The following is a 22,372-nucleotide window of genomic DNA, read 5'->3' as shown; positions in this document are numbered from 1 at the left end:
CATGTTGCAGGCTGGTTTGAATGGGGAATCAACCTCTTGACAATAAATAAAAAGAGCCATGCAACGATAATCACCTGTGAATGACTCATACAGCAATGACTGCTTTGATTCACTACGGAAAAGTGGAGAAAGAATAGCAGCACGTAGAAAGGCAACCAACAAGGCTGAAATGCTTTGGGTTAATTCAGATACAGAATGATAAAAAGCCTGGATGAAATTATAGCTGTGTGAAATTTTCGTGTAAGAAAGACCATACAGCAGAGATGTTAAGCAAAAACCAGTTGCCAACATGCAGACATACTGAGTGCAACCTTTAGAGCGACCCAAGGTACAGGTCAAGCATCAGGAAGGAGGATGCTGCTGCTTACAGGGATCCAGAAAGAAAGCAGGGGACAAAATATCAACACAGGGTACACAGGAGCAAGCTAATGGCTAGATACCCCTTAGGATATCCCAGATAAGACTGTATCTGAATTAGGCTAAAACTGTAGTTTGGAGATAAAGGGGAAAAGTTTGGAAAGAAATTTGGGTATGGAGAAATATAAGAGAGACACATAGTGACAGTAGTTGCATTTGTAGTTATGGTTAAGATCTCTCAAAGATCAAACAAAAAAGAACAGAGAAAGAAGCAAATGACAGAAGATCCTCCACCAAGAAGCCAACCAGTGAAAAGAAATTAAAAATGTGAAGAGAGAAGTATGAGTAGAAGCAACTAGTCACAGGAGGCAAAGGACTTAAGAAAAAAAGATGCCATGGACTTGTTTAAGGTGGCTGACAATAAGACAGTGGTAAGTAGAACAGATAAAATCCTGACTTTGAACTGCTCCTAAGGAGAGGTCATTAGAAACATCGCTTCCAGCAGTAGAACACTGCATGTATCAGATGGTTATTTAGAGCACGGAGAAATGACGCATTCGAACTTTTATTAAAAATGGAGAAACTCCCACATCACCAGGATCTGGTCCACTAACTTTCAATTCCTAATGTTACAGCCATGCTGTCTGAAAACAAAAACAAAAACAAAAAACTGGGGGATTTATGCCTTTCCTAAGGGCACAGCTTAGTTGCAACTTGGAGATGGGGAGAAACATGGATGAAAAACACAAGAAAAGCACAGAAAGGGTGCAGTAGAGCCAATGGAATAGAAATACCCCAGGAGTGAGCAACTCCTGTCCCACGCAAACAGGTCAAACGTGAATGCAAAAACCTTGCGTCAGCATTGAAACAGCCATAAGGTACGGGGTCTGGCTTAGTCTCTTTTTCTCTGAAGTTCTTCTACTCCTTAAAAGTAAATTCTTAGCTTTCAAAAGCCTTGCTGAGGAATCTGCCCTGTCCAAAAGTTACACGTCTCTGCGCTGGGCTTTACGTGGAGCCTGCAAATGAGGCAAGAACACCATGCAGGGATGGGTCTGGTAGGAACTGGGACAAGGTCACAAGTGGAACCAAACCCTCACGCAGGTAATGTCACGGCAGAAGGCAGCCATCAAGAGAGGAGATCCTCTGCAGTTCAGAGTCCCTGCCTCTTTCTTTCTTGCTCTTTTGATTCCTTCTGAATCCTGCACAGCTCATCACTGCGCTTCTTAGATCCAGGGCCAAAGCAATTTGAATGCTCATAACACGCAAGTTATTGAACACTTCTCCCAATAGCACGCATCCTTCTTTATAGTCCCCTTGACTAACATAGGCCCTTCCCAATTCACAACCTATAGCACTGCATATTTTAAAAGGATATTCATCCTGTATTAAAAAAGCATGCCTTAACTGTAGCCAGATGTCAACTGAACTCTGCAAAAAGCTTTTTCTACCGCTGCCACTTGGTTTACTCTTACATCTGTTGCGTAGCTCAGGAATTAGTAGAATGTAAAGCGTTTTATGAATTCCCTCCACTCTCATTCAGTGTTAATATATACAACATGTTTTTCTAAAACCACATGCAGGCACACACATGCACACTTTTTCCCATTTCTTTTAATTTATTTGCATAGCTTAACTCCCAAAGCTAACTTGGAAAATTCACAGAAATTGGAGACAAATTCCATCCACCTATATAAAAGTTCAGCCTATTTCTAGTTCTAGGGAAGATCAGCTCCAAAGGGTGAAATCTGACCTGACTGAAGTTAATGGCAAAGCTTTGAGGGGCTTCATTAAAAGCAAGTTTGACCCCAAGCTACCCCCAGGACTCTTCCCTCATACCTTTTATTTGTGGTTGAGGCATACTATCCACTTTATATGAACGTGTTTGAATTAGTATTCAGGATGTTAAAGCTCCTTGGACTGTACTTAAGTCTATACATACCGTGATGGCATCACGTTGGAATTATTAGCATCATTTTTTTTTCCCCTTGATGGTTCTTTTTTGCCTGAGACTGAACTTTCCAATTTGTTTTCTCTCTTCCAATCCCAGGAAGTAAGCACAGGTGTCAAATCTACCAAAATAAATCCCAAATCATTTTGGTCTTTTATTTTGTGGAAATGAGCAAGAGAAAAATGACAAAGTGCAATTACCATCTTACTCCCTTCTGTGCAAAGCCCCAATTGCTTCATATTCTGCACAAATAGTATTTTTTTATATTTATTTTTTGCTAAAATAAACTCTGACCTGATTCCAATTTTTTCCTTGGTTAGAAAGGTGGTTGTTTGATGCATTGAAGGACAGAGAAAGCAAGTGCTCAGAGCTGCTTATAGAGCCCAGACTTAACAAGAAGGGTTATGAAAATCACTGAACAGGAATTTGCTCTTCTGGGTGCTGCATTTCCATCATTCAGATCTCAGACTGTGCTTGCAGCGTTGAGCATAAATATACCTCATGTCACCCTCACTCCTTTATTGAGTGGCCACCTCTGGCCAGGAGGGCCACATCTTTTCTGCAAACACAGTGCCCCAGTTAAGACACAGCACCCACTCAACGCAACAGGACAAAGAGGTTTACTAAACGTGTCTTGCGAATGACACCACAGTGTACACATCCTAGTATGACTGTTTTTTTTCACAACAGTATGACATTGTTGTCTTGTGTTTGGTTTGAGATCCATCACACCACCCCCTCTAGTTTCCTGCAGAACTGCTCTCTGGCTGGGTTTCTTCCTTCGTTCTGAGTTTGCGCTGTTAATTATTGCAAATCAACTTTGCATGTATGCTTTTTTCACTTAATTTCTCCTGTTTGTGCAAATTATTTTGAATTCTAGTTCTGACCTCTGATGTGCTCACAGACCCTCCGGAGCTCATTACCATCAGCATGTGTAATGAGCAAATGCAATGCTCAATTGCTTAACTTCAGAAATCACTGTTAACTCTGAGCCTAAAATATGCAGAAAGCAGTAAGGACCAGAGAAAAAGAGACCTCTTTCATATCACTGCTAGCACCTGAATTTCTAACAACCTACTTAGAGGAATAATTTCTCAACTTCTGTCTTCTAGCACAGCAAAGTGCGTGGGAGCATGATGGGAGGTTCCTTTAATTTCAGTATATTCAGGAAAGGGAAGCATTGCTTTCAGTACCAACAGAATTCACATGTTCTCAAGCACCAGCCACCATCAGCATCTGATAAATGCACGTTGCTTAACCCTCCCCAGAGCATGAAGACCTGGAGAGAGGGGTGGGTAGAGTCAATGGGGAGGCAACACACCTATGGATTCATTTTACTCTATCATTTCTAGGTATTGCATCCAAAATATGCAGAGCACAAGTTGTTCAGGCAAACAAAAAATAAGTGTTGCAACTGCCACTACCGGAAACACTGACTACACCTCACATTTCAGGAGCCCTGAAACGAAACTGCATGTTTCAAATAGCAGCAGGTCCCCATTAGAAGGAGAGTTAGCTCAAAGGCTACCACCACAGTACCTCTGCACTGCACTCTTCAGGGCGAACAATGAAGAATTGGAAAAGGCAACATGGAAACTTTAGTTTGCTTTACTTTGCAGGTCAAGATCATTATAAAAGTATAAAAATGAGGTGTTTTTATACTTTTGTAAAAGTATAAAAAACATTGCGCACTTCAATGCTTTTTTCCACTTCTCCCTCCGTCTCAGGGCTGCCACTGCTGCCTCGTCAGTGCCTGGCTCTAGAAGCACAGCACAGACACATCAGCCCTGGCCTCACCTCTTCAGCCCCACTCCTCCAACCTGTAAGCAAAGCTCTGTGCTACACTCTGATTCAAGCAGAGACTGTTATGGACTGTACTTCTTCCCGGAGTCAAGGTTTACAACCCTATAACCTTCCAAACCCATCTCATGTGACCCCAAATACTTTTTTGACCATTGTATTAAGTTTTAGCTTCAACAGTGTCCAGGGTTTCATGGGTTTTATAAACAAATACCAGGTTTTGCAGCTCCACTTCTGAAACTGCCTCACACTGGTGTGCGTGTGTGTGCGAAAGGGCAGCAACAAATATGTTTAGAAGCCTCAATTTATGACGAGTCACAACAGGATTTTTACTGCACTGAAGTGAGAGACATAGCTAAAACATCTGAATACTTCAGATTTCTGTACGCCGTGGCGTAGGAAGAAATTTGCAAACAAATCAGGTACCTTACCAAACAAAGGACAGAGCTGGGTCAGGGCAGGTCAAATAGCTAAACCTCGCTTTTCAAGCCAAACTGATCTGAATTCAAACCAATGATGTCCAATTCTGTAATTTACAGCTTAGTAGCATCTCCCACTGGAATGTCAAAACAGCAAGTCAATGCCTAGTCCAGTGATTTCACATTTCCCTAATGGAGCTATTCACATGCTGAACAAAGCCTGAAAGGAAGCAGGGTAGGGGAAAAAAGTATGAATCTCACTAAATATTCAGTATTTAAAATGCAGGTCAGAGAACACAATTGTGTTTAATTAGAAAAATAAAATGGGATCCTGCATGTTAATGCACTTGCTCACTGCTTGGGTTCATTTCAAAGTGTTTCTATTTCTTTGTCCTTGGAGACATTTGTGTTTGTATGTAACAAAGAAGATAAAAAATGACAGGAAATGTTTGTTCTGGGTGTATCTGCATAAATCTGCTTGCAGCAAAGATGTTATTGCAGCCCTCCATTACAGCACTGAGTTCATGAAACAGGAATGGTTGGACACCCAGTGCTGCACGAACCCTCTTTCCTGGAAAGCCCTTACCAACTTGCATCTGTAGCAAAATTAAGTTTCCAGCGCACTGGCTTTTGGCTTCTACAACTTCAGAATATGGTATGAGAATTAGAGCAGTAGTACAGACCTGTGCCACAACATGCCTGGAAATAATTTTTCCTTCGAAAAAAATAAAAATTAAAGGAAAACACCACAAAAGCAAAACTGAAAAAAGGTTTTTCAGTGCTTGTGGGCCAATTCCCAGCTGTAGTATAGAGCAAGTCTGCTGAAATGCACACAAGCAGTCATGGCAGACTTAAAAAATAAAACTACCTGCTTTTTATCATTATAATAATATCATTTCTGGAAATCATTCAGTGAAATACTGAAAGGAGAAAGTCCTACGAATGTGAGGCATATCTACATGAAGCTGATCAGCTACTCCTGTTGATGCTGAGTATGACTATAGCGAAATATATTGAGTAGCTTTCCTATAAATAATTTTTCCCAACCCTCTAGTGCTCTTCACTATCTTCTTTACAAAAGTTATCATATGACGTAAGCCGGCAATTTTTATAGCTTGATTTAATAAATTTTCTATAATCAATAAATAAGGATCTGTTATGCTTCTATTTCCTTCAATTTCTGACTTCTTTGGAAAAAGACAGGGAACAGAAATCACAGCTGCATTAAACACTTTGAAATGTAGTCAAGAAACAGTTCAGGCTATTTCAAGCCAGGACTGACCTGAAGGGAAAATATGAGAGGCTGATTCTTAGTATCTGTATGAAAGATTGCCCTCTTTCCTTGACTGAAGACACATTATAAAAAATACACATATGAGTACAAGGAAAAGAAATGAAATAATGACTTGTGGCAAACAGTATCTGTCTAGGTTTGCAACTGATCTGGAAAATAGACCAACAGGAATGGCCTGAAAAAACTGACTGTTTACAGAGTACTCCTGTTTTCCTGTTGCCTGCCTAATTAAAAAGTTTCAATGCTAAACCAATGCATTACTTCTCAAATTTTCCACATGGAGATCTGTGTCCTCACCAAGACCTCTCCTGGTTGTCTTCTGCCTTCCTGGCTAGAAAATACCTCTTCTATTTGCACAGTGCAGGAAGGGATGGAGAGTTGGAATCCCAGCGCTCGTGCACACAAAGAATTCAACTGGAATCAAAACAGATTATGAACAGAAGATTGACCATGGAGATACTTGTTATTTCAGCTGAGTGAAATGCAAATATACCAAGAGGCAGCAAACATACACACATGGACAATAAGCTCATTAGCAGCAAATGTAAGATGTAAATCAGATTTCAGAAGAAACCTTCAAATCCATTTTAAGGAATTACCCACAGATCATAGAATATCCTGAGCTGGAAGGGACCCACAAGGATCATTGAGTCCAACTACTGGCTCCACACAGCACCACACAAAATCAGACCCTTTGTCTCAGAGCATTGTCCAAACACTCCTTGAACTCGGGCAGCTCGGTGCCGTGACCACTGCCCTGGGGAGCCTGTCCCAGGGCCCAACCACCCTCTGGGTGCAGAACCTTTTCCTAACACCCAGCCTGACCATCCCCTGTCCCAGCTCCATGTCGTTCCCTTGGGTCCTGTCTCTGTCCCCAGAGAGCAGAGCTCAGTGCCTGCCCCTCCGCTCCCCTCATGAGGGAGCTGCAGGCTGCCATGAGGCCTCCCCTCAGCCTGCTCTTCTCCTCTAGATATAGACATAAAAATTAAATACACATATCAGAGAAACATATTGCGGTGAACATCAAGAAGAACATAATCTTCACTTCTCCATGACTGTCTCAACCTCAAGAGCAAATGCGAGGCTGGGATATGGACAAGGGATTGTCCTGTTTTGTGTAACAGCCACTTGTATCACGGTCAGCATACGGTCCATGAAAGTCCTAGCTTGTGTTGCTTCATCCCGCAAAAAGCTAGAAACAAGTGCCTGTTTATTGAAATAACTGAAGCCCCAGTTCAATGCATTTGGTCAGCAGCTGCAGTTGGCTCATTCCCCTTGGTATGACCCAACACCTTGGGAGGGTCCATTGCTTGCTGGTGTCCTACCCATGATGAGTACATTGTGGAATCAGCTACAGGGACCTTTCTGAGTGTTACTTTAGAGGATGACTCATCCTAGACAGGACCAGCTGCAGCTAAAGGCTTTCCCATGAAAGCCATACCTTTCCCACACAGACTGCGCACACTTGAGATGTCTCAGAAAGGACTTGACCAAGGCTTACAACTCTGCTTCCCATCTTCACAGAATCACAGAATTGAAGGGGTTGGAAGGGACCTCGAAAGATCATCGGGTCCAACCCCCCTGCCAAAGCAGGTTCCTTAGAGCAGGATCTTCTTCCCCTCACTCTCTCCTGTGGTCACCAACAAATCCCGTGCCATTGGAGGAGTCAGCTTGGACACCACAAGGGAAATTCCAAGTGGATTTGCCTAGCTGCTTCCCAGGATGGACTCACAGAGCTGAGGCTCTCTCCAGGCACCCTGCAGAAGCAAAGAGAAGCAAACTGAAACCTGAGAGAGATGTTAACCACCTCATTTGGGTCAAGCCTTACCAAAGGGTACTGGCCCAAGCAAAACCAGAATCTGCTTCTACATCTCTCCCCTCCTCATTTATGACTGAGGATTTTATTTGGCTTGCAGATGCCTGTCTGCTTGTACTCTCTCTGTATAAGAGAAGTTCCCCTGCCTGCCCATACTGATGTACAGCCATGGTTCAGCACAGATTTCACTCACCAGCAGCACAGCAGGAATTTGATGACTGCATTTTCTTTCCCAAATGGAAGACAAAAGCTACCAAGTGTTTCTGATGCTTTGAACCTTGCAGACAAACTTAGGAAAAAAGAATCTCATTACTTGGGACATATTTCACCTCCTGCAAAGGGTGAAACAGGCCAAGTGCAGAGACAGCTTAAAAAAAAAAGGCACAAAAAAAAAAAAAAAAAACACAGAAAAAAAAGAAAAAACAGAAAAAAACATCTACCCCACCCCTGTAAACTCACTCAAGCCTAAAGCATTACCGAGCATTTCCAGAGATCTCCCACTGTGGGGAGCTACAGACCACAGTGCCTTCAACTCACCCAGACTGAAAGAAAACGAGGAGGCTTTAATACAGCAGGTAAGAGCTGGATGTTAGGGTTTCCCCCTGGAGAATGTATAACAAATGCTGTGGTGAACAGGGAGTCAAAAGAGATGCAAACCCACATGCCAGAGCCAAACGGGTCCCCTGAGCAAGCTGCTGGCACATCCAGTATTGCATATCCCCCAGACAGCCTCAGGTAGCTGATGCCCTGGAGGAATGTCAGCTCCTTCCTTCTTCATAAATGCTCCTGGCTCTTTGTGTGCTGCTCCTGATAGCTGAATTCCCTTCCCGACCCCCAGCAGGCGATCGGTTTAGGCATGTGCCCTGAATGGCAGCGTGCTATTCCAGCCAAAACAGGCTTTTTTAAATCATTCACATTGACACCAGGTCGTGAGCAATCGCTAAGAAAAAATGTGCTTGTTTTAAGCTACTGCCTTGGTAGAAAAGCTCATAGTTATAAACAGAGGACCCTTTTACACCTAGTAGAGAGCAATGAGAAAGAATAAATAACTGCCAGAGGTACACTTGAATGAAGTGAGACGAAGTAGCACAAGGATTTCAGCATGAGCTGAATGCATAACAGACAGCTGAACGCAGACATGGCATTTAGGGGTCCCAACAAAAAGCCTTTACAGAAACGAGGGATGGTGAACACAGAAAGCCACAGCGGAGTGGCAGCAAGTCAGCCACAAGCAGAAGTGAAGACGTTGCCCCTTACAATACCTCCAGGGCTGACAGGCATTTGAAGATTTAGCTGGAATATCCACTCACCTACAAGACTCTAGAGTGCACGACGACACTGACCTCTCAAAAGGTCAAATTCTTAATAAGCAGCAGAGTGAAGAAAGCACAAGAAACAGCCTGTTTCTCAAATTCCAAGCAGGCCAAATTCGTCCCTGTCAGCAGCAGAGCTGTGTCCGCTGGTACCAACCTCGGCCCTGCCTGGAGTTGGTGTCGGCTGAATTGGATCCAACAGTTCCAAGAAGGTTTTGTTGGTTCTTACACCCTACCCCCAAACTGTTATTATTTTTTCCACCTTTTGGTTTAACAATAACAAAATAAAGACACAGTGCAAAGAACAAAGGCCAAATAAATGAAAGTTGTTCCATCTGATACGGATACTGATGGAGATGATACATACGGAGATGTCACTTTCTGGCAGGAAAGGCTGTTTAAGTTGGTTTGTTTAAATTCAGAATACAGGCCACAGGTATACAAAAAGCATTCACAGACACAGTTGCAAAGGCGTTATGATCCCCACAGCTTACCAGGTTGAACAGGTAAGTACTTCAGAAGGTTATACAAGTATAACCTGCAGAAGGTTATACAAGTATAAAATCCTTTTTTCCAGTATGTTCACTGTGTCTGCTGTATTTTCACAGCCAGTGTATATTTGTTGAAAATATGAGACCCTATGATTCAGCAGAAGCACTAATGCTATGCAACACACATAAAATGAGGCTGAATTTATATCAGTTCCTCCCTTCCATCTGCCATACTGCGTCTCATGTCTATCGCCTACTCCTACTTCGAAACCTCTCCCTCTCTCTGCAGCTGATTTAGGTAGATCAGCTGGTAGCATCAACTTTCTGTACTTTTAGGTGGTTCGGTTTATACAAGTCACAGAAACATGACCTAACGACAAAGCTGCATTTAATTGTTTGCTCATTACTTCAGAGAGAGTAAGCACCTTGAAGCAAAGAGGTTTTTTTCTAAACACCTGCAGAGCGTGGTGGACCACAGCACTGCAGCACCAAAACACTAGCCCTAAGCCTCTCTCAACCACTGTGGGAATGGCTTAGAGCTTTACTGAGTACATATAGCCTAAAATAGGATAACTGCATTCCTGGCAATAGCTGAAGAGCTCTTAAGTAAACAGTTTCAGGGGAAAGTTGATGAAAGGAGACAACAAACACACATTTCAAATCTCTGGACACTGTTATCCATGTTTATGATAAGCTGCAGCAATTTTTTTTTGCTCTCCTCCCACCACTTCTACACCCCCGTGTTCAGCTTCCTTGGCTACATTAGCATCACAGAAGATGCAGTAGGTATTTATCTGTAGGATTGCCCCAAAGTCAGGAAATATTAGCATAAAAGCATGCACAAACTTCTCATTAATTTCAGTAGAATTGAAATCATGCTGACATGAGGCCACAGTTTACGTCTTGGTCTGGTTCTAACTAGTGCAAGTGGTTTTTCTTCCATAATTGTATACAGGCATATACACAGCTATTGAAGTGGATGTGGATAGGAAATACGCTAACTGTAAAACTCTTTAAGAGAAAAAATGGTTGGTTAATAATCGTTTATCTCTCAATAGCAATAGGTATTTTCGCCTAGGCTTTAGATGAAAATTAAGAGTATGAAGATATTAGAGATTTATTACCTTTTGCTGTTAAAGGAGTTAAACTTTCTGTGTCCTATACATTAAAACAAAAACAAAACAAACAAACAAACCACTACATTTTCATATAAAATGTGCATGGCCAGAGTGGATGGCAAATACAGTGGCAACTCACAGACGAGACAGAGTCCAGACACCAAAGTGACACTGCGAATCTTCTAGATTTTAAAGTCCCTGTAGGAACTGCCTTCCTGGAGATTAGAGTGCTACTCTAGAAATATAAATGTAGCATTCACAGTGCATATCGAGCTTCTGTATTTTCATCTGCAAAAGGAAACAAACTGTGGAATTGGCAGAACATAATCTTCTTACGCTTTTAGGAGAACACACTCAAATGCAACAAAACAATCCATGGTTGCTGTAACAGCAAAATCCCCAAAGGAATACAAAGGGAGGGTGGGCAGATGGGGGGAGTAATTTAGGATGGGACTCAATGCCAAATCTGTCAGATATGTTACTATACTGCGTGTGAAGTACGAAATGTTTGCAGCAAGCTCCACACGATAAATCCAAAGACATTTGAGCGCATTTAAACATCCTGGGTCTTCTGAAGGCTGTAAACAGGAAAAATCAGCTTAAAGCCAGAAACGATATGGTAACAGAGGAACACAGTGCAGAGGATGTTACACAAGGTCAGCAAGGCTTGGAGGCTTGGAGAAGCCCAGCCTAGAAGCAGCATGGAGGAATGGTACCCTCCCAGAGCCTGGATGCAAAGGGAAGAAAGATATACATTTTCAACACATACTTAATGCAAGTCCTAAAGTAGAATTCCTTTTGGAAAATAATCAAAAAAGAAGCCTAAAATAACAGACAAAGGAGGAAATATCATCCCATCTACAGAAGGCCAAGTCTCACCCCAAGCAACTTCATGGTCCTGCAGTTACCTCTGGTAACAGAGAAGACAGACAGCTCTTTAGCAAACCTGCAAGGTCAGCTGCTTTGCACCAAGACACAGGCACTGAAAAGGAAGGATGTTTGCTAAATACTCTCTACAAGTACATTTTTTTATATTGTAGCTATTCATAGCACATTACAATCACAATTTATGATTATTCTATCTAACCTGATCTAGCAAAAAATGTCCCTGCCCATGGCAGGGGGATTGGACTAGGTAATCTTGGGAGGTTCTTTCCAACCCAAACCATTCTATGATTCTATGAAGAATCTCATCTGGCCAGTCTAATTCTTACCATTTATTTTCATCTGGTAAAAAAGCTATCTCCCAGTGACTTGACAGTCACAGGACACCTTTGGAAGTAGCAATTCATTAAACAGAGTGAAATGGCAAATATTCTCAGACATAAATTAACTAGTTCTTTAAAGCTGGAGATAAGCTTTGTACCTTCCTGCAAACAGCTGCTTTAGGGGCTGGTGAGACAACAAACTTCTTCAAGTCTTCTCAGTGAGTGACAAACCATGGCCTAAAGGCAAAGAGCAGGAGTCTGAAATCAGCCACTGACCCTGAAAACACTGTCTCATTCCATCATTCAGAAATTAATATGTTTAAACTAAATGTCCTGGGCAGAAAAAGTCATTTGAAGGACAGTTTTAAAAGCGTATTTTTTCAGAACTTTGGGCTGGTTTTTAAATTACTTGCTAGGCATCTTATAAAATTACCCACAGAGGTAGTGCACTACTGAGTCTAAAAGTTGGTGTGTGCTTCAGAGACCTAAGTCTACTCAAGAGCCTCTACTAGTATTTTAATGACAAGCGCATTGCCCTGAGACAAGACAAACATTTCTTTGCCAAGTGCAACCAACCTTCACATTCTGACTGCAAAATTTCATTTTTTAGCATTTTTCATGGTCTTCAAACACAAGCGTTTGTAATTATTGTATTATCTACATCGACACTTTAATATATAAATTCAAATTAATTAGTTAAGCTCAGGATCTTGCCTAGCAGCATTTCCTGTTCAGTGATTCACATCAGCGTGGACTGATCCTTATTGGAATGCCTGAAATCTTTAATTGTGTTGCACGTGAACACAACAGGATCTTATGTTCATGGCAGTGATTTAACGTCCACTCCCCTTTAATGAAGTAAGTCTTTGAAGTGATCCACGGAGAAAAAGATAACAGTCCTAATACTTTGGACAATACGACTTAAGGGAGTCCCTTTACTGATCAGCATAAGCCCCGATACTTCTGCAACAACTCTCGTAGCAAATAAATGTCAGCAACAGTTGGGCTTGTTTGGAAATGAGTTCTGCTCTCCTTCTGCCAATAAACAGCTAAGGGACCAGTTTTTTTCTTGAAATAGTGAGCTTGCTTCTCAACAGATTTTGATACCACTTACCAGCAACACCTGGAGCAACTCCGCTAACATTAATAGCATAACAACAGGGTAAAATCAGGCTAAGTGAAATATAGACTCAGGACCACAGACAATAAAAGTTTTGTGTCTATTTATAGGAGATCCAAGCTTGGCCTGGTTGATCTAACTCTCATGTGTATTCATAAAAAGCAAGTAGGTACAATGCAGGAGATGAACAACGTGAACTTGATAGAAAATGTGCACTGAAATATTTTTGGCTGCTTCTAATCTCATCATCTCTTATTTACCCAGTGAATGCAAATTGCTTTAATATTATTTTTCCCTCAATACCAATAAACTTGAAAATGCCTTTACTCACTTAAGCACGTCCTTCTTTTCTGCCAGGTTTATAACATCCTTTAGAAGAATACAAATGATCTGCAGGCTGTACCATATACCTGCATGAAAGAGCACAACTTTACTGTTCTCGCATTCCAATCTAAATGAACCCAAATCTGCTGCAGTCTGGAAACTAAGAGGGGCCATTTAATCAGTAACGAATATGGCCACAGGCTCCTGAACTGGAACTACACTATTTCTGGCCGGTACCTAAGCAGGTAAACTCAAGACTCTCTAGACACATTTGTTTGTGTGTATGTTGTTTGTATGTGTGTCTACCAAATAAAAAAAGAAAAAGAAAAAAAAGAAGAAGAACGGTCAGATATTCAGTTGGTGAAAATATTCAACTGGAAACCTGGAAACTCCTGAAAGCAAAGTCTTCTTAAACATTATTAATAGCAGGAACAAGGTAATTCTTCCATCAGCACCTTAACTCTCCTGATCCACTCCAGTTTGCCATCTCGTTGTAAGAGCAGTAATCTGGTGTGCAGCAGATCTGAGTTCAGTTTGCTAGGTACAACAACAAATTCCCTGATGAGGCACTTAGACCATTTTCAAAATTGTCAGTAATTTTGAGTGCCTATTTTGAAACACTCTGTGTCTGAATTTTAGATACTTTTCAGGAAGCTCAGAAGATGGCAAGGACTTCAAAAGCAAACTGAAAACAGAAAGACCAAAACCAAACAAATAAACCCGCCCCATGTCAATTTAGGGGCATGGAAAACTTGTGACTTTTCATCTCCCTGTTTTAATTCCGGGAGGGGGGTGGGGGGTGTGGGGGGGTGGTTCTTCCAAGAAGTAATCCATGAAAATTGTATTCTACATTTCACAGATGCTGGGAAAACAAAAGTTATCTTTGCCCATCCTTTCCATGTCACTCACGATTCTGTCAACGGAATAGTCCCAGTCAGGTCAATTGCTCCTTATGTGGAAGCCATTCTTCCCCCTGATCATCCTTACTGCCCTTCTCTGGATCTCTGCCAGGCATCCCTTTGTGCAGGGCATTTATGAGCAAGCAGAACAGGGCAGATCTCAGCACAGATCCCTCCATAACTTCACTGGCAACTTCTCTTCATTCACTCCAAGACTTTGTTTCTTATTTTGTTAATTACTGACATATAGACACATGGATATTTCCTGCTCTATCGCTGCTGCTTTGTCTCCTAAAAAATCTTTGTGGAGGGCAGCATCAAAAATCTATCAAAATCCAATTAGACTGTACCAACCAAACCACATTTCCCATCTTATTTGTGATCCCTTCAGTGATTTACAAACCATGAGGTTTTCTAAATATGCCTTTAGAGATGCCATACAGACTCTTCCCCAGCAGATTTTATTTGTCCAAGCATCTACTCATTCCATCCTTTATTAGACAGTCCCTGCTAATTTGCTGATGCAGGTGTTGCAGGCCTGTAGCTCCCCATGTTTCCTTGGAATCTTTTTACAATGGGCATCTGTTGTCTTCAGATACTGAGAAAGTTTTAAGTGGCAATAAGTATTGCTGTAAGCAATGCAGCTACTTAATCCTAAATTTCCCTACAGGTCACAGTTGAACACCATCATAATTGCAGGATCTAGTGTATCATAACTTCTTCCATAGTAACTTCAATGTTGGACATTTTCTCTCCTGAATTTACCCCAGAAAACTCTACGGCACCTGTTTCTCCCCTGTTTCTTCTATAATGAATAGCAGTAAAAATAATTCAATTGGCTTCCCTGCAGTTGGGTGCCTATCATCTCCAACAGCTTCTTTTTAAACTGAGGTCGTCAACTGACCCTAAAGACTCTCGGGCTGGCTTTTGCTCTTGATATGTTTGAATAATTTTGTACTAGTTTTGAATCCTTTAGCTAATTGTTCCTTCTTTTTTTTGCTTTACATTTATGTATCTCTTCTGCAAGATATTACGATTTATTCCATTTTTATTCTTTGGATACAATTTCAGCTTTTCAAAGACTGCCTTCCCATCTTTTCATAACCTAAGTTACTTTGCTGTTCAGCCATACCTGCTGCCTTTGACCATTTTCCAAGCATTTCTTAAGAGGTGATTTATACCAGTGATTCTGGTGTGGTAGTGTTCAGCATCCCCATACCTCCTGTAAGGATTTAATTCTCTTAAAAGCCCTTTTTGACATCCTTTTATCAATTTTCCTCACACACATAGTTAACCTTATAAAAGCTGAGCACAACTGTGACATGCTCAACTGTGGGTTTTATCTTTGTAATGACGCTGGATCTAAAATACCTCATAGTCACTGATACCGAGCAGCACTTAAAAATGCAACATTTTCAGCCTGACCTGGCACATTACTTAATGCCAAGCAAAGGACTGTATTTTTTTTTTTTTTGTAGAGTACCTTGATCTGCATGAAAGAATCACTGGTAGCATCTCTACATTTCATCTCTGGACAAATGTTAGACAATACATGACATAACTGATGTGGTGGTAACTGAAATCTCCATGTGCAAATAGTATTTTCTGCCCTTGTGATCTCAGTGTGTGCAGACACTGTCCCAGTCCTAGCAGAAGAGCAAATTACATGGACCATATATTCTGTTTTTCCAATTTAAACATGAAATTTCAATTCACATTGTCTAGAATCTCTGACAACTCGTGCTACCTAGCCTGATCTTTAAAATATTTTGTCGGGTTAGCCTTTATTATTTTTTTTGGAATGAGGTCAAACACCACAAATTCATCCAGACTTGACTTTACCATGAATTAAGCCTTTCCAGGTGGCAGGTGATATCTAAGTACTCGAAGTATAGTTCTTCTGCTCTCTCCTATGTCTAAAATAAGCTACTGACAGGTCTTCCTGATGACCTTGTAAGGAAAAAAGTCCCCTATCTACAAATCATTTTAGAGTAAAAACAAGAAAAAAGAGTCTGAAAAATTGCTGGAAAATATAGATTCGGTTTGGTTTAAAAATGCTATTTGTAAGCATTTTAACTGGAATAGAAATGGAGAAATGAAACAATTTTCCTTGGCAGAGATTTAAACAAAATATGCCTTCTGCCAAAAGTTGTAGTTTAGTTCTGGTCTCATTTGAAAAACAAACATTACAGAGCATTAAAATCTTCCATTTTATATCCCTTAAGCAGCAACAAAGCATCAATGTCAAGCTAAATAAAAAGGAATGAACCTTTTAATAGTTGGAGTTCAATGGCTAGAAACAAGCGTCTTCAAGCCCCTGAGCTCACAGCCTCAAGCACAAGGACATACCTGCTCTTCCAGATGTGTTTTTTGATACCTATGGCAAACCAAGTTTTGTTGTTGTTTTCTTTTTCATTTTTTTTGTTCGTTTGTTTAAATAAGAAAAATGCCCAACACCACACAAAAACCAAGTTTTTATTGTTGCCCAGATGTGGCAGGCTTTGCAAGGTGACCTGAACCATGCACACCAGCCTTCCCCATCCTGCACTGACACTCACTGACCATGGCCCTGCATTGTTTCTCATCATAGCCAGGTACCTCCTGATCCTGAATTGCTCCCTCTCCCACCTCCTGCTGTGGAACAGTGTCTCTCGCTATCTGAATTAACCATAATTATCACATCATATCATAGTTATCACAACATATGCTGTACAACTCTAGACAATATAATTATGGAACACATTTATTTTAAGAATTTTTTCCATGTGCATGTTCACCTTCTGCCTCATTTTTTCCTCAGACAGATTACTAAAAATCTCAATTGGCTGGGTTCAGTGATTTATCTTTACCTGCAGGGCCCTTGGAGGAGGCTGAATTTTTTGTTTAAAATTTATTCCCTCCTCTCTTTTGTCTTTCTAAAAAGATGTATAAGTTCCTTCCTCCTTCCACATTTTAAACTCCCTTTTAATTATTCTAGCTTCTTAAGTTTGAGCTATTAAAATAAAAAACTCTGCAATGTGGTAACAGGAAGGAGAGAAAAGAACAGCAAAGAACAGCAGGTAGCTTAGGTAGCTGGGTTTTTATTGTACTCAGTGACAAGAAGTATAACTTTCTAAAAAAGATGAGTAAATGAAATAAAAACTAGAGCGCTTGAAAGTCTCATTTTAACTGGAAAACTTCAAAGAAAAGTTTATCGCTGAAAAAATTTTGAAAGAGATTTTTTTTAAAGGCAAAAAGTTTTAAACAGGAAAAATAAATAAGGAAACGAACCCCCAAAATTCAGCTCTCACGTTAGAACCGATGGGGTATTTCCAGCTGTTTCTGTTCCCAAAGATCTGGGGCTGACTGCTTGCCCAGCTCTACTCGTCCTACTGGAAAAGATGATGAACAATTCTCAGTGGGCTTCAGGATAAATTCCTGTTCTTGTGGCTCTGCCACAAATCAACAGAGAGCCACAGAAAGAATCCCAGGTTGAATTCCCTGGCTGCAAGTGCGATAAATTATGGCAACCACAAGACAGGCACCAATTACAGCCTGAAAGACAATAAAACAAAACAAAAACCAGAAAACCCAACCACGGTGACAAACAGCCAAGACAGATGAAACCACTTCTTGGAGGTTCTTGGACAAAGAAGCTTGAAAGCACACAAGGAGGGCTGCTTAGTCATCTGGGATGTAAAACCTGACAGATTAATGTAACAAAGGATGCAGTCAGGAAAAAAAATGTATTTTAGAGGCAAAGTTGGAGAGTGCTTTACCACGGCAGCATCTCTCCAGGCAGCAGCTGGGTACTGCTGGTTGTTCTGGTCCATGCAGGTGTTTTTATGGACACTGTTACTGTGAGGAAGATGCTGAAGGCCATCAGCACAGTCAGCCCAACTCCACTCCAGCCCGCAGGTCACCCTCGTATGCCATCTCCAGCATTTAAGTGTCATAAACCCCCCCACAATATTGAACGAAGCGACAGGGCTTTCCTTCCCATTTTTTTCCCCATGGTTCTAGCTTTCCATTTTATTTTCTTCCACATTCTCTGCACAACCAAAGCCAGTATGAGAGGGCTCAGGGACACCCCTCAGAGAAGCCAGCAAAGGAGCGCCCAGGAAGATCACGTGCATGGACTGGGAGCACACACAAGCTTTTGGGTTGGCCCCCATAGCTCCACATCGGTGTGTGTCACATCACAGGGAGCCACTAAGGCTCATCTGTACAGTTTTGCCATCATGGTATTGCTTCCTCTTTGAAAGAGCTATTTGCATTGAAATTCTAACATATCAATTTATTAAATATGTTCTGAAGCTGTGGAATATGTGCTTATGTGATCCACTTGAAGTTACAGCTTCGGTTTATAGAAGTAATTTCCATTGCAGAGTTGTTTACCTTAGAATTCTTATTTTCTTATGAAGTGAGAAAATTGACTTCATATAACTGCACATTTCAAATTCATTTTCTAGCTATACTCCAACGCACCAGGGCTTTCCACTATCAATTCTCCATTCTCTCTATTCACAAAGATTCTACTCATTTCCCATACGAATTTAAGCAACTGGATAAGAATAAATTACTTTTAAAAAATCATTGATTTTAGATGCACTAATTTTTGGTGATCATCTTGTGTGGATATAGGAGGGGGCTGGTTTTTGTTGTTTTTTTTTTGTTTTGTTTTTTTAACCTCAATGTGACTCAAAATTAATCTGCTTCAAAGGGAATCCACATCTCCTGATTCTTAGCATTGTTCTCTCCCCACACACACTGGAGAAAATGGTTTGGACATTCTGGACGTGATGAACATCTGGACATAATTAATGTACTAGATAAAGTAGAAAACTTGATAATAAAGAAGAGATATCCACCCTACCTAGCTAGCCCTAGTAAGTGGTCCTTAAATCTGAGAAACCACTTTAGGTTAGTACATGCTGTCCTACTGCACAGCCTTTATCCCAGGACCATGAGGCCTTCATCAATACTGCCTCCATCCCATCATCATCGCAGGCTCCGAGATTATCTAGAAATGTCTCTTAAGAAGTTGCTGGAAATTGTGTTTTTTTTTCTGGAGTGATGCAGAAATCTGCAGTTATACAGTCTCTTCTAATAGAAGAACAAGGAGGCATGAAACAATACCACTAAAGTGCAGGTTCAAAGTAAAATGAGACATTTCTTTCTACACCACACAGTCACCTTAAGGAATGCCTTGCCTTCTATGATACTTCTTTTAATATGGAGTTTAAAAACATTTAACAAATTTACAGAAAAAAAAGAAAGAAATCTGTCACAAGCTATTGAACACAATGGTATTACCTTTAAGCTAGGAGGTCCATGAGCTACAAACTGCTGGAGACAGCAAGCAATGGCTAGAAGTATTACTGCTCTCTTGCCTGTCCCTGTTATTCACTGAGCATCTGCTGTAGGCCACTGTAAGAACAGGGTGCTAGAATTAATGACCTAGTGTAATTCAAGCCACGTAGACATATCCAAGCAGCAAAATTATCCAACTACCTGAGACACAAGAGCAGGCAGGATACAAAGAGCCATTTCGCTGGTAGAATAGAAAGAAACCCCAAGCCCGTTCAGATTTCTCATGTTTTTTTTTCATACTATTTCTTGCTGTGGGGCTCTCTGCAGGCATCTTTAGCATTGATGCTCCCAGGCCAATTCATTGCAGCCCTGAGGCATGTGCCAGGATATCTTACCGCAGTTTGTGCAGAAACTGGAATTCTGTAACTACTAAATAGTGGTTTGTAACAAGATCCCCTAAAAAGGCGAAAGTATGTTCTAGTAGTTTATAAAGCACTGAAACAGCATTGGGAATGACTAAGGCAGCTGCACATCACGGAATTGGTTCTTAACACCAACACGCGGTTGCACTTTCTCTCCAGTAAACTTTGCACTGTTTACACTGAGGTGCTTATGATTCAGGGGGAACTGGATTTCCTAACGGCAGAGGACTGGGAACGAAGCAGTGGAATCTCTGAGATTTCTTCACTTCCACATTTTTCCCTTCCAAGCTGTGGAACAGGGGAAAACAAATCAGAGGGTGGGTGGAAGGAGGACATAATAGAGTCAGCTTGACCAGCCAAACCCTGCTGACAGAGCCAAGTATCATCTAGCATCAGTTATTGGCCAAAAATCCCCACTCTGACTTGAGTGCGTTCTGTAATTGAAATGCACATAGTTCCAGCCACAGCAGCTAGGCAAAAATGCTGAAACCAGCCTAAGTGTGGTACAGGTAGGGCTATGGAGACAGCACCCTGAGCACAGCACCTCGAGTATGATGGCTTTGGATGAACAGGCTGTAAAGTAATAGATGAGAGGGCGCGTGCAATTTGAAACTGGATATAACACCACTGTTAATGCAAGGCTATCCAGAAAGAAATTTTACTTTATAAAAGCAGGGTAAAAAAGCAGCTCCATCGTCCAGAGATTTTTGTGTGTTTTTTGTTTGCTTGTTTGTTTTTCTATGTACACACAAGGAGAACACCTAAAAAGATCAGTATGTCTCCAACTTCTGCTGGGGGGAACTCTCTGCCCACAGGAGGTTTTCGAACAGGCTGAGAAGCCTAGCAAGGAACAAGCATCCTTTGGAAAAACAGCATAAAACCTATCCCCCCCCGCACTACTAACATGTTTACATGTAGGCCACTAACAGCACTTATAGGATTTATGCATGTTTCCCTCTGATAAACAATTACGACAAAACTGGTGTCTTACAAACCCAGGAAGCTAGGAATAAAATGCAATGCCTCTTGAAAAATGCTTAATCCTTCTAAACTGAATGCCTTTCTCAAGTGCTGAAGTGTAACACGGCAAGCGTGTCATTCATGCCCACGCCAGATCTGTCCGAAGCCCTCCACAGACACGTTACAGCACCTCTGAAGTGAGTCGTGCTGAGCGTGAGACAGCTGGCTTTTTGTGGTGATTTAACCAACGAGATGGCTCCAAAACATATCCCCAAACACCCTTTTCTCTTGTAATACAGAAACATATTCTTTATTTGTAGAAAGGAGACGTGTTGGCTCTACAAATTAGCAGAGCCCTGTCAGGGCTCACAGATGCAAGAAATTCTTTCAAAACATGAACGCCCACAATAGAAAGGGTTGTGCCACAACACAGATAGGGGCCTGTGAACTGGTACGATTGCAGAGGTTTATGCTCATGAATGAGCATATCATATTCTGCTTTTAGGGCAGAATATGAGCAGCAAGGCCGGCAGATAGCCGCTGGTGAGCACAACTCCAGCCCCTCCAGCCCCTGAAGGCCCAGCTTTGCTGAAGCCGATTCCCTCTGCAGCATCCACACAGAGCATGAGCCAACCACCTTGTAACACTGAAAAGGGGACAAACTGGAAGCAAGGTAGACCTAATTTTCAAATTCCCTCTGGACTTGGCTCATTAATTCATGATATTCCCAATTATTGAACATCATCCAAGATACTTCCCTTGACAAGTATATTTTCTGGAAGGAAGATGAACTACTATTTGAAACAGAAGTCATCACTTATTGTGGGGCTTGTGAAGTACCACTTTTTGGAAGCCCATCAGACCACTTGCCTGGTATTTGGGACCTCTTCCACCCAGGTTTCTCTAATGAAAGTCAGAAATGCAGTCAGGAAAAAAAAAAAAAAAAAAAAAAAAGGAAACAAGCTTTTGGGGTCACAATGCTTCTTCAAATACTGGAAGTTTTTGTTGATTCTAGACCACTTAACCAAGCTATAATTTGTGGCTTTAATTCCTCATGATTCACCAATGTTGAGGTAACCCACAAGAAATATAATTTTTGAAGAACTCCTTCCAAATATGTGAGTGGGAAATCCCTGTTTGTTGCACATGGGCTTTTCAACTCTTTGACTCTGCTTTAGACCAGTGTAAAAATCAGCAAGCAGCTGCCACACAGACCACACAGGATTCACACTGAAAAGGTGCAGACACAGAGGTTTGTGGAAGCACAGTTGTGCTGACACCAAAGGGGTCAATGAACTTTTCCATATTCTAAGCTTTTACCCACCATTTTGCAAGCCTTATTAAAGCACAGCACTGTAACACACACACACAAAAGGAACAAAGCAATTTTTACTTTAATTTGTACACCCTACTTCAAAGAACAGAAACAGACATAACAGCACAACCAAGGTACATCACCAGGGACAGTAAGGTAATGTGAAGTGCATTTGCATTTTTGGATTTTAAGAATAGAATTTGATACAGGTTCTAAAATCACAAAGAAATTCTACTTCTATCCCGAAGTGATTCACGCTTGAATTCATACACCAGT

At 41.2% G+C, this 22,372-nt stretch overlaps 1 protein-coding gene and 1 long non-coding RNA gene across 3 annotated transcripts in view; both read right to left on the bottom strand.

Moving 5' to 3' along the window:
- Positions 1–22,372, bottom strand: part of ME3 (malic enzyme 3) — a 124,457-nt gene that overhangs the window by 78,306 nt on the left and 23,779 nt on the right. The window lies entirely within an intron of this gene.
- LOC121063669 lies at positions 11,853–17,480 on the bottom strand. Its single transcript, XR_005816137.1, has 3 exons — positions 17,398–17,480; positions 13,216–13,294; positions 11,853–12,001 (listed from the first exon to the last, which is right to left on the bottom strand). It is a non-coding gene; the product is annotated as an uncharacterized LOC121063669 (long non-coding RNA).

Source organism: Cygnus olor, chromosome 1, assembly GCF_009769625.2.
Source record: "Cygnus olor isolate bCygOlo1 chromosome 1, bCygOlo1.pri.v2, whole genome shotgun sequence".
In the NCBI taxonomy this organism is placed as follows: Eukaryota; Metazoa; Chordata; class Aves; order Anseriformes; family Anatidae; genus Cygnus; species Cygnus olor.
The sequence above is the reverse complement of the archived record's forward strand: the minus strand, read 5'-3'. Positions and strand labels throughout refer to the sequence as shown.